Below are 13,490 nucleotides of genomic sequence, written 5' to 3'. Positions count from 1 at the left end.
AGTTTCAAGAGAGAACATATCAATACAGTGGTTTCACAACTGCGGCATCACAGAGCACAGACAACTTAGCCATGTGGATTCCAGTATAACAAACTGTCGACACTAAGTAAATGTTCATCTTTAACAGTCGATGTTTTCCCATGCGAAAGGGTCTTGATGAAAAGGGACAGGCCTGTGGTGAGAGAGCGTGATCAGAAACAAGAGCCACAGCAGTGATAACTCACACCTCGTGAGCACTCAGAAGGCAGCCGCTGTGCCAAGCACTTTCCGGGCATCCTGTGCCCTGGTCCTCCCAACAATGCGAAGTGAGAGAGATTCTTGTTGCCCCGTTTTACAGATGAGAACATTGAGGTTTGGAGGGCTCAACAACTTGCCACGAATATGCACTCTGCCATTACATTGCTCTGTGACCTTCCTTAGTAGAGTTCTTACGTGGCTATAAAATGCAATGGTCAGACTGACCTTGACTGCTCCCAGGCAGAATATAACCTGCCGGAGTGTTTTGAGTCGGCCCTCGCAGTGTTATCTACCCACCAGTCCTTGTCACAGGCTGAAGGGGCTGGCACAAGCTCCCGAGGTGGGCTCCACCTCTGGAGAAGTAGACCATTAGGACTTTAAGAGGTGAAGAAAGGACTCAGAATTTTATTCTAAAGGTAGCAGAGGCGCACTGGAGCAGAGGCCTGCTGCCCCACTGGCCGCAGTGGGCGCGAGAGGAAGGAGCGAGGAGGGGGATGGGGCTGTGAGTGGAAGGGCCTTTGCCTCATCTGTGTCAGAGGGAAGGGGGCTGGGTCCCGGTAGTAAGAGAGGGTGGAAGAGAGGTTTGAGAGTGCTTGAATGCTACAGGAGCAGGAGTTACTGACACTTGGCATTTGCTGGCGGGGGGCGGGGGGTGAAGGATGAGGGAGAGAACAGCCTCCTGGATTCCTCCCGGGTCCCTGTCCTGGGGGATGGGTGGATCCCTCAGGGATGTGGACACCACGGAAGAGTCAGCTCTGGGCAGGACGCGGTGATGGCTCCAGCTGTGAGGATACTGTCTTTAAGGGACTGGTGCAATTTCCATGCCATGATAACTGAGCTTCAAGAATAAAGGACATGTCCTGACTGGTGTGGCTCAGTTGGTGGGGTGTCATCCTGCAAAGGGAAGGGTCATGCATTCGGTTTCCGGTTGGGGCACCTGTGAGAGGCAGTTGATCGATGTTTCTCTCCCTCTCTTTCTCCCTCCCTTGCCCTCTCTCTAAATATAAATTTTAAAAAATTGAAAGGAACACAAGAATGAGGGACGTTCCCTGGATGGGGAGAGGCTGTAACAGTGTGCTAGGTCAAGAGAACAGCATGTGTGGATGCTTGGAGGCCTGAGGGAACAGGATATGTTCTTAGAAAAGGGAGGAGTTATACGTGATGGTGACGCGGGGTGTTTGGCAGGAGAAGGGTGAGAAATGAGGCTGGTGAGTTAGTTGAGGGCCAGGATGTGAGGGACTTTGAGTGCCCTAGAATTTGCCCCTGTTCTGTGACCGACAGATTGCTCCCTGAGGGTTTTAAGCAGATAAACAATGTGAGCAAGTCCTTTGTTTTTAGAGGGACCCCACTGGTGGAAGAAGTTAATGCTTGTGCTTTGAACTGGGATTACCAAGCCCTGTGATAAAGTCGCTAAGTCAATATCTGGGTGCAGGGAGCCAGACATCAGGTGGAGAGTTCATTAAATATAAATATTTGATGATGAGTTAAGAAGATTACAGAGTCTGGTTCCAAGGATTAAAGGCTCAAACAGCCGTTGACGTCTGTCACTTGGCAACAAAAGTCCTCATCAGAAAGATGTAGAGTAGCCAGGCCCCTTCAAACTCAGATGGGAAGGGTTTAGCATGAGCAGTAGCTCTCCAGCTTCATCTGGTAGCCGCCTCTCAGAGCATTTTACACCTATCCTTCCTTCCATCCTCTACTCATTCTCCATTTACCCATCCATTCATCCTCTGTCTTTCCTCCCATCTCCATCCTTCCATCCACCTAACTTTCCATCAACCCCTCCTTTGTCCCATCCATCCATCCATCCATCCACCCATCCATCTATAAATATTTGAATGTCTCCTGCATTGCTGGTTTCATTTTAGGTCCTTGGGGACTCATCGGTGTGCAAGAAAGGTAAGGCTTCTTCTCTCCTGCAGTTGACCTTCTTGAGCAGGAGACAAAGAATAAGCTACGAGAGCGATATGTGCTACAGAGAGAATTAAAATAGGGTAATGAGAGTGGCTGGGTGGCTGCTTTGGCTACAGTAATTGGAAATACCTCTTGCTCTGAGGAGGGGACATTTGAGCTGAAACATAAATGATAAGGGGACAGACATGCAAACTTTTTTTTTTTTTGCATTGGAAGAAGAGCATTCTAGGTGGAGGAAATAGTACATGAAAAGATTTTGTCCAGGAATGAGTCTGGTGTGTTTGAGAGACAGCAAGGCCAGGGGGCGAAACGGGAGAGGGAGGAGAGAGCGGCAGGTGATGAGCCGGAGCAGGACAGAGCCAGGCCTGAGGGCCCTGTAAGAAATGCAGACTGGGTTCTGCTGGAGGAGAGTGACGTGATCTGACTACAGGGGAGTCTCCAAGCCTCCCTCCTTCCCAACCCCATCTCTTCCCTAGTCATGTATTATTTTCTTATTGCTGCTGTAACAACTTACTCAAATTTAGTGGCTTAAAACAACACAAATTTATTATCTTACAGTTCTGAAAGCCACTGGGCTAAAATCAAGGTGTCAGCTTGGCTGAGTTCCTTTTGGAGGCTCTAGTGCAGAATCTGGTTCTTTGTCTTTCTGGGTTTCACAAAGTCACTCGCATTTTCAGTTCAGGGCCCATTCCTCCATCTTCAAAGTCAGCAGCACAGCATCTTCAAATCAACCTCTCCCTCTCCTCTATCCCCACCTCTCTCCCTTCATTGTCACATCTCCTGACTGTGACCCTCCTGCCTCCCTCTTATAAGAACCTTTGTTTACATTGGGTCACCCAAAGAATCCAGAATAATCTTCCCATCTCAAGATCCTTAACTGAATTGCATCTGCAAAGTCCTTTTTGTCATGTAAGGGACCTATCCTCAGGTTCTGGGGATCGGGATGTGGACATCTTTGGGGACCATTATTCCGCCAACCACAGTTGGAATCCCATCCTCCCGACTGGTCCTCCCTGCCGTCTCACTACATCCTTGTCCATCCTCCATGGAGTTATCAGGATTGCTCTTCTGGGAAATAGACTTAATCAATTTCTGGCTTAAATTCCTTCGAGGGTTTCCTCTTGAGAACAGGATGAAGTCCCAGCTCTTGAGCATACGCCTGGGCACGAAGCGCAGGTCCTGCCTTGCCTGATTCCTTGTTAGCCGGTGGCCCTGGCAGAGAGATTGAAACCCCCTGAGCCTTGGTTTCTGTATGGGATGCTCTGACACCCAGACCCCCTTCACAACTAAAGGACTCAGTCTCCCAGCTGCTAGGAGTGCTGTTGGCAACACGCAGCGCTCAGCTACCAGCTTGCTAGAAAGTTCTTTGGCTGATATTATGAGTTAAATTGTGTCCTCTTCCCTGTCTCCACTGCCTAAAAGAAAATCATATGAAGTTTTGATCCCTTCATACTTGTGAGTGTGGCCTTACTTGGAAACTGGGCTGTCATAGATGGAATTAGTTAGGATGAAGTTATACTGGAGTTGGTTGGGCCCTTAATCCAATACGACTAGTGTCCTTATAAGAAAAGTGAGACAGATCCACAGGGAAAAGGCTGTGTGCTGGCAGAGGCAGGAGTTGGAATGATGCGTCCATAAATCAGGGAACACCAAGGATGGCCATCTGTCACCAGAAACTGAGAGATAGGCATGGAACAGACTGTCCCTCTGAATCCTCAGAAGGAACCAACTCTGCCGATGCCCTGATTACAAAATCCTGGCTTCCAAAACTGTAAGAGGATAAGCTAGGCTGTATCCCATGACCAGTCAATGGGGAGAGCACCCCCTTGCTCTAGCCCGGGACACATCCCAGCTTCAGAGCTCCCCGTGGGCTAGGCTGAGGCCTCCTATGAGACTGCACCCCCCAACACCGCCTCTGCCCGGCTCTGCGCCTACCCCGCCCTTCCACAGGCGTGGCTTCTACAGATACACCTCATGCTGCAAAGCTCCATCGGAATCCCTCCCAAGTGTTTGGCCCGCGACTGCTCCTTTCTAGTTGGTTGATGAAAGTTTTCTCAGTCTCCATTTTTTTCATTTATAAAATGGAGCTAATGAAGGAGCCGGCCTCAAAGAGCCGTAGGCTGTGAGGGTCAAATGAGACGCTGTAAGGTGAAGTGTCCTTTACTCCATCAGGGCCTGTGAGCAGTGTGGTACCAGTCAAATGCTCCTGTAATTCTCCACTTGAACATCTCCTGCCCTGCACCCCTCCTCCCACCAGACCAGAATCCCCTCATGGTCGGCAACAATGTCTTCTTTTATTCATTCAGTTCACTCATTAGTTTGTTATTTCATTCTATCCCACCTTCTCGCATTCATTTATTACGTCTCATTCATTTCATTCTTTCCATTGCATTTGCTCATTCTAGTTAACGCATTCAGTTCTATCATTCCGTTCATTCATTCATTCATGCCAGTCTACTTTGCTTCAGCTTATGCATCCCGTGCACCCCACTCCATGCCATCCATTCATTCCCTGTATTCCACTTGTTCAAATGTTTACTCCAGTCTGTCTTGTTTATTGAATTAAATCCATATTTTCAGTTCTTACTATTTGCCTGTGATGCGCCAGGCACTGGTACTCAAACTGGACTGCTGTGGGGCTGCGTCCCTGGCCTTAGGGGCAGAAGGTGGCTGCTGGCCCACCTCTTCCAGTGTGTGTGCAGATTTGTGTGCACACGTACGTGTGTGTGTGGGTGTGTGATGTTGCTCTCCCAGGACAAGGAAGAGTCACGCTGGCCCTCCCCACTCTTTCTTAGTTTCTACCACTTCAGGGGCAGCCGAATGTTAATGAGGCAGGAGGGTGGATATGGCTCCCATCTATGGCCAGCCCACTTGGAGATCTGATTCTAGGCCTTGACTTGCCTGGAGCTGAATAAATGTGAATAACTGAACTGCCTCAGAACAAAGAATGTTGCAAAATCTTGGAAAACACTCCTTTTGGTAGGTCAAACATGCTACTGCCATCCTTTTTCAATACCAAAGAGTCACTTTCATTTTATATACACAAGCTATGTCACTTGCAGAAAAATGGGACTGCCCAGGAGAGCACAAAGGAGGGGGGACCCATGATGCCACTTCCAGAGAAAACCAAGGTTGATACACTGGTGTGTGTTCTTCTACATTTTTCTATGCACACATGCATAAAATACATGCTTTTTGCAAAAATTGAAATAGACTACACATTCAGCTGTAGAATTTATTTTTATTTTTCAGCAACATATTATGAATATTTCCCCAGGTGAGTAGAGTTATACATCATTTCAGTAGGGGCATGGAATTCCAGAGCCTAGAAATATCTCATTCTCTAACCAATTCCTTACACTTGGACATTTGCCCTCCTCCCCCCACCTCGTGTTTTATGGTTATGTATGATGTGGTGATGGGCCTCCTTGACCCTTTGTCTTTCCCTGGAATCGCCAGTTATTTTGCTTAACAAATCAAATGAGGTGGTGGTAATAGATTAAAGTCAGACCAGCTCTAATCACATTATGAAAAATTTCATTTTAAAAGGTAGGAGATTAGTGAGGCCACCTAGCTTGAAAGTAGACACGGTTACTCTTCCTTGGGTTTAAATACTCAACTTCTTTCTTCCGCAGCATCTGGCTACTTCCAGCAGGGGGCGTCGTGAGCCAGCTCTACACCAGTCCTAGGCACTTGGCCCCGGCTACATAATTAATTGTTGTTCCAGTCCCCTGGATATTCCCCAGGGCTCTTAGCTTTCTCAGTGTCTGTTGGCAACTTGAATTCAGACAAATCTCCCTCCTTTTTTCCCTTCTTCCCTCTCTCCTTTTCTCTTTTCCTTCCTCCCTTCCTCATTTCATTTTGCCTTCCCTCCCTCCCTCCCTCCCTCCCTCCCTTCCTTCCCTCCCTCCCTCCCTCCCTTCCTTCCTTCCTTCCTTCCTTCCTTCCTTCCTTCCTTCCTTCCTTCCTTCCTTCCCTCTTTCTCTTAATCTTTCTGTTAATCCAACTGTGCTCACTATGCTGTCCATCTTGGACTCGTTTACTTAGATTTCTTTTAGACACATTTATCCAGAATCAGGGATATTGCTCCTTGATTATTGGAGGGCTAAGTAGGGTCCCACCTAGAGAGAAGGGAAAAGTGGAGACTCATATTAACTACCCCCTCCCCTGCCACCATCGCCACCAGGAGGGAATGTAGTGGTCTGGCCAATCAGTGGCTTATTTTTCTTTTATTTTTCCAAAGAAATCTTTGCTTCCCAAGGAAATCTTTCTCAGAACTCCCAGATTTGTATAATAGGATCATAAAATGCACCTCTTTCTATCTGGGTGTTTCAGCCAGGCACTTGACTAGCTGTCAAGAGCTCATATCTTAGAGTGATGCTTAGCAGGGCCACCCCTCAGCATTAGCTCATCCTCTACCTCCCAGCTGCACAAAAAGCCCAAGAGGCATTTGCGTGCTGATGAGCTCGGAGGGAGGACTTTTTGGGAGGAAGTGTCCACATGTGTCCTCTACACTGGCCCCCTTCCCGGGGAAGGGAGATAGATTATCCCCAACCCTCAAGCCAAGGGTGGGAAGGAGGAACTTTAGGGGAACCTCTCAGACAACTTGCTGATGGGGGTGGGGGCTGATAATCAGTCACATGTAAAAATGTTTATAGGCAGGGGCTGGCACTGGGGACCCATGAGAGCTGAGTGCTGAGGGTTTGGGGGAGCTGGCGGTGCTACCAGGGTTTGGGTGGGCTTCCCTGTTCAGCCCCCTCATCCTCACTGCTCATTACTGTTTTATTTTCTTTGTATACCACCGCTCTGGGATTGTCTTGTTCGTTCATTCATTTCTTGATTGCAGTGTGGCCTTCCACACTCCCTCCACTAGAATGCAAGCTCTCTGCTTCACAGGGCCTAGAATAATGCCCGGCGTATAGTAGCTGCTCAGTTAGTTTACAAATGAATGGAAAGTTTTCTGCTATTGCTGTGGATTCTATCTTTGATTTGGTGAGAGGAAGAAAAGAGGAGGAATGGAAGGGAGAAAATGAAGAAGTCACTGTGTGTGTGTGGTGGGGGGTGACGTTTTGCAATGATTACCTGTGCTGGTCCTGGGCCTGTCTGCCCCAGATCCACCCTCCCCTGTCATTCTGGAAGACATTCCCAAGGGACTGACTCCCGCAGGCAGCATGTTCCCAGCTCTTGTGTCCCTGGGCTTTGCCAGGAGGAGGCCCTGATGGGGGGCTGGAAGGCAGGAGGAGGGGAGAAGCCAGGGTGTTTCCCCATCTCTGTGCCTTGGACGGGGCCTCCAGCAGCGGCTGTGTCTTCCTTGTGGCTCCAGCATCACCAGGCAGTCCTCCTGTGGTTCAAAGTCTTCTGGGTGACCCCCGATCCTGGACCTGAAAAGCACCATCCCCTTTCTTTGTCCCCCACCCCACCTTGGGGCTGAGGCAGCTGCTTCTTTCTGTGGTTAATCTCCGGGCCACCTCACTGGCCCTCGCTCGGTCCCTCAGCCTTTCCGCAGCCTGTATAACCAACCCATCCCTGCTTTAATCCCCTCTGCTTGGAAAGTCCATCATTGTTTCTGATGATGCAAATCCTGTGCCTTTGTAATAAGAAAAATAAATAAAAGTTAGAAAAGTATTTGAGAGCTGACTCTCAAGGGATGGATGAAGAAGAGAGTAGGACAGTGGGTCTGAACAGCAGGCTGTCACCTGCATTCCAGGGCTGTGGCCCTACGTGCCCAGCAGGCAGAAATCACTTTCTGAATTTATGTGCCTGTCACATTGGGATTTATGACGGGACAGATTGTTTTTGCCAAGAGACAGATTTACGTGCACCAGGCACTGCCCAATAAAGGTCTAAGATTCTTTCTCTCCCTCTTGGGTAAACTCTTGCCAAGGTAAAGTGTTCTCTGAGGACCCTGCCAGGAAGGTCAGCAGGAAGCTCAGAGTGCGCTGCTCTTGGCCAAGTGGCTGCCGGAACCATTGTTCGCCAGGAAAGGAGAAGGAAAGGCTCAAGTGGGATTATCCTGTGGGGTTTGACCACAGTCTCCCCATGGTCAAATGGAGCCCCTTCAGGCTCCCAGGCTCCCTTGGCTGGGCTTTTGGCTCTGGGAGGCTGCCAGCCGTCAGGCGATGAAGGATGTTTGCAGAGAATGATGGCTCAGCTCAGCTGAGACTCCTCCCCTGCCAGGCAGCACCACCTGGCCAAGTGCCGCCGCAGACCTGGGTTCACATCCTGGTCCCACCAATTGGGACCAGGCAAGTGTCTTCACTTCTCAACCTCAGTTTGCCCTTCTGTTAAGTAGAGTGATATTGTAGTAGCTGCCTCAAAGGGCTGGTGTGAGGATTAAGGAGAGACCTATATAAAATATTTCTAGTGCAAAGTGTGAGTGGGTGCTCAAGAAATGTGAGTCTCCCCCACCGTCTTTTCCCTTTAGCTTCTGGTTTCATAGATGCTTATTAGCCAGGCTGGACTCGAACTTGTTGTGTATCAGTCAGGACGTAGCTTGTGGTCAGTAACAAAAAGCTCCAGCTGAAGTGGCTTAATCCTAAGAAAGATTAGTTGTCCTTTGTAACAAGAAGCCCGGAGCTAGGGACAGCTCCAGGACTGACTAAATGTAATAGCTCAGCAATGTCACCAAGGACTCGGGTTTTATTTCCCACTCTGCCACTGCATTGTTGGCCTCACTCTTCAGTTGACTCTCTTCATGGTGACAAAATGGCTGCTGCAGATCCTGGCATTATATCCTGATGTGCAGAGGAACCATAACTTTCCAGCATGTCTCTTAAGGGTGAGGACCACTTTCCCAGAAGCACCTGACTTCCCCTCATACTTCATTGGTCCAGGTCAGATGACAGATTCATTTTTGAACTAATCCCCAGTGAGGGGGGTGGGCATACATGGTTGGCTTAGACCAATCATTGGGTGGCTAGGGCTGTAGGGGAGTCAGCCACCCTCACTACTAGGTGATTGCTCTTTGGAATCCTGTTCCCACCACGCTTTTCTCCAATTCCTCCTCTCTTCCCTGGATGCAGTAAGAGCCTCTACCCCTCAAGACCCTCGTGACTACAATCCAGTAGGATTCACGGCAGAGTCAGTGGCCCTGCCTGGAAGATTCTCCCCAGCACACCCCCCCTCCTTGACTTATTGGGCTCTTATCTCTGACTTTAGTTGTCATCCCCCGGGCACAGCTCCTCACCACTCTCTCTAAAGGGGTGTCCAGTCCCACACGGTGCCCCATAATCACTTTCTCAGACTTTTGTGTCCTTCCTGCATTTAGCACAATTTACCTATTTTTTGAGTCTGTGTCCACACTCCCAACCCCCCACCTTTTTGCCCCCTCCCCGGACCATTCCCTTCGTGACAGAGGGGATTCCTCGCCCACTTTATCCGGGCCCACCGTGTACTAGAACCCGTGCCAGGGCCCCAGACCCTCACAACCCCCACCCCCATCACAGGGCCTTCTGCACTTGGGAACGTTCCAGCAAAACGCGAGATGAGGAGGAATGTGGGAAACGCTTACTTCCGTGGTCAGTTAAGACACGCCTCTGGGGAAAGATTGCGAAACCTCCGCCTCACCTCCCAGGCCAGACATCAGCAGAGGGGAATGTTCTCACATCTGAATTTTTGAGAGCTAGAGTTTTGCTTTTGTTCTTTTTTTCTTTTTTAAATGACTTTCCTGGCAAATGACACCTTGGATGGTTTTGCCTGGCTCGGGTTTTGTGGAGCCCATGTCAGCACCTCCCTTGACTGTTTGACCTTGACCTCCCATGAGGTTGACCTTGAACCATCCTTGAGACTGCAGAGGCAGAAGGGAATGAGGGAGCGGTCAGTAAGCAGAGGGTCAAGCAATCTGCCAAAAGAAACAGCTGTGCAGGCGTCTTGGTGGCCAGAATTCAAACTGGTTTCTCCTCACCTAGTCCTTTTAATTTGTTCTACTTTGCTGAGGTAAAATTCACAGTAAAGATGAACAATTTTAGAATGTTCAGTTCGGTGGCATTTAGTACAGTCACAGTGTTGTGCAACTGCCACCACCTTCTAGTTCCAGAACATTTTCATCACCCCCAAAGGAAATCCCATACTCCTCATCGGTCACTCCCCATTCCCTTCTTCCCTCAGCCCCTGACGCCTCTCACCTGCTTTCTGTCTCTGTGGTTTTGCCCATCCTGGACATTTCATGTGTGTCTGACTTCTTTTACTTCTCATGTTTTCGAGGCTCATCCATGTGGTGGCTGAATTAGTTCTTCATTCCTTCTTACGGCTGAGCAACGTTCTACCTCATGGCTCTATAAGAATCTGTTGATTCATTCGTCTTTTGATGGACATTTGGATATTTCAACTTTTGGGCTTTGTAAACAGCGCTGCTACGAAGATTTGTTTACAAGGTTTTGTTTGAACTCCTGTTTTCAGTTATTTTAGTTGTATACCTAGCAGTGGAATTGCTGGGTTGTATGGTAATTCTATGTTTAAATTTCTGAGGAACTGCTAGACTGTTTTCCAAAGAGATGCTTTGTCTTATATTCCCACCAGTGGTGCACAAGGGATCAATTTTTCCATATCTTTGCCAACACCTGTTATTTCCTTTTTGTTTGTTTTTTTAAATTCTAGCCACCTTAGTGGGCGGAAGGTGCTATCTCCCTGTGGCTTTAATTTGCATTCCTCTATCAATATAATGTGGAGCATCTTTTCATGTGCTTTATTGGGATCTGTATATCTTCTTTGGAGAAATGCCTACTCAAGTCCTTGGCCCATTTTTAAATTGCGTTGTTTGTCTTTTTGTTGTGGAGTTGCAAGAATTCTTTATTTATTCTGCTCTTTTTATTTTTTATGCCTCTATTTTGATGTAACGCAAGCTGAGAGTATTACAAGAAACTGATATGCTCTCTACCCAGGCCCACCAATGGATTACATTTTGCCCCATTTGCTCATAACCTGCTCTGTTGGAACAGCAGGTCTCTCACTACACTGTGTTCAGACCTGGATGTTTGCAGTTACGTGGGTGACACCAACAATCAGTCACACTGGCCCCCAGTGTGAACGTTCTGTTATGGGTGTTGTTGAAACCCCTACAGGCAACGCCAACAGTGCACCCCCATGGATTAAAGCGGGGATGACCTGCAAGACCCCTAGGTCGCAAATTTTTAACATTGTCTCAACTCAGCCAAGGCAAGGTTTTCAGCTTGGGAAGTGGAACAGGGAGGGGGCTCACAATCAGATTTGCTTTGGGAGAAAAAACAGAAACAAACCTACTTTGGGGGTGGGTCCAAGTCCTGGAGAGAAAAAAGCAAGAGAAGCCAGGAAAGGCCTGGCCCCAGCTGCTGGAAAGAGCTGAGTCACTGACAGGTTGGGGCTCAGCTGGGAGAAGGGGGCAGAGAGCCAGGTCACCTTCAAACCTGACCTTTTGACCCGTGGGAGGTCACACTGGCCAGATTGAGAGGTCAGTTTCCCAGGAGTTTGGCCTGGACTGGGCAGGGCGGGAGGAGGCCAGCGGAGCCGGAGAGAGAAGCTGGGAGTTCCCTGCTGGGAGGACTTCCCCTGCGAGTTAAGGGGGAGCCAGATACTGAGAGGAGGTCAGGGATAGGGTGGCGGGTGAACCGAGGGCAGGGTCTGTCTCTCCAGGAATCAGGCGGCCCAGGGCACATCTGCTTTTAATTGCAGCCTGGGGCAGAGCTGGGCTGCAGGATTCTCGAGGCTGATTGTGCAACCCCAGGGCCTTCCCACCAACCCTCCCAACCAACTCTTGGCTCTTGCAGATCATACAGGGAGGAGGGAACTGCAGGGAAGGGCACCTCCTCTGTGCCCAGCAGGCTTATCTGGGCCTTAGTTGTCATCACGTTCCCCCCCTCGCCCCCCGCCGCCCTGAGAGTGCAAAGGCCCGTCCGAGGTCCCCAGCGGTCTGTGAGCCCAGGGCTGTCTTCTCCCACAGGCACGACAGGCATGCTTCCAGAGCCCGCAAGGCTTTCAGAGGCTGAGGAAAGTGTTTTAATTTCTCTTAAAATCAGAAGGGAAAACAATGTAATCCAGCTTGTATTGTTACCTGAAAGGGGACCTGGCCCTTAGCGGGTCTGTCTAGGGCCGGCCGGTAGCGCGTGGGTTCTTAATTTTGTGCAGGAAAAATCGCACAACATGAGCCCAGGTGACTTTTTTTTTTTTTGGCTTTAAAAAAAAATTTTATTTTTGTTTATTCTATTACAGTTGCCACAATTTTTCCCGCTTTGCCCTCCTCCATCCCAGCCCATCCACCGCTCCCACAGTCCATCCCCACATTGTTATCCATGTCCATGGGTCATACATGTTCTTTGACTACTCCAGTACCCTTCTTTCCACCACTGCCCCCTGCGTCCTTTCCTCTGGCAGCTGTCAGTCTGTCCCGTTTCTATGTCTCTAGTTCTGTTTTGCTCATTAGTTTATTTTGTTCATTAGATTCCTCTTGTAAGTGGTATGATATGGTATTTGTCTTTCACCAACTGGCTTATTTCCCTTAGCATAATACTCTCCTGTTCCATCCACGCTGTCGCAAAGGGTAGGAGTTCCTCCTTTCTCCTTGCTCCAGAGTATTCTGCTGTGTAGGTGAACCACAGTTTTTTAATCCACTCATCTACTAATGGGCACTTAGGCTGTTTCCAACTCTTGGCTATTGTAAATAGTGCTGCTATGAACATCGGGGTGCCTAAGTTCTTTTCAATTGGTGTTTCGGGATTCTGAGGGTATTTTCCCATCAGTGGAATCGCTGAGTGGAATCCAAGTGATTTTGAGAGGATATTTAATTAAAGCTGGGCACAGTAAAGCAAGGAAGGGACACGCTGGGGACAATAAAGCAAGGAAGAAGCACAGGAGAGAGACCAGGCGGTGCTCTGGTCGGCTCTCCAGAAACGTTACGGGAAAGCAGTGGGCCAAGGCGGGGCTGCCGCCAGCTCCCTGGAGAGTCAGAGGAAAGGGGGCCTCGGGGACAGGTTCAGGGGGTTAGCCCTGGATGAGCCGCCATTGCCCAGTGCTCCCCTGGTTGCAAGTCTGGTGGGGTCCCTTAGAGTCTGGGAGATGCTGGCCTGTGGGGGAAAAGGCGGGGAAAGGAAGAGGAAGGGAGAGTACCCGCTGGGCGTTTTGCGGACTTTTAAAGGCTGGGAGTTTAAGAAAGGTCTTAGGGGAGATTTCAAGAGAATATGCATCAGTTTTCCAAGTGTGCCCTTGCAGGGTCATGGTCTCCGCTGATTGGTCAGTGCCAGGGTAGTGGGTCATTAGCTGTCACCCTGGTTTTGCTGCTTTTCTGGGCCTAGAGCTAAAATACAACGGAGGCCAATATGTTGTCTCTGCAGAGGAAAGGTGGGGGCGGGGGTTAAACTACTTTACCATCC

Source organism: Pteronotus mesoamericanus, unplaced genomic scaffold (assembly GCF_021234165.1).
Source record: "Pteronotus mesoamericanus isolate MK-2021 breed Mesoamerican mustached bat unplaced genomic scaffold, CSHL_Meso_final contig_52, whole genome shotgun sequence".
NCBI classification, from domain to species: domain Eukaryota; kingdom Metazoa; phylum Chordata; class Mammalia; order Chiroptera; family Mormoopidae; genus Pteronotus; species Pteronotus mesoamericanus.
This window is presented reverse-complemented; position numbering follows the sequence as displayed.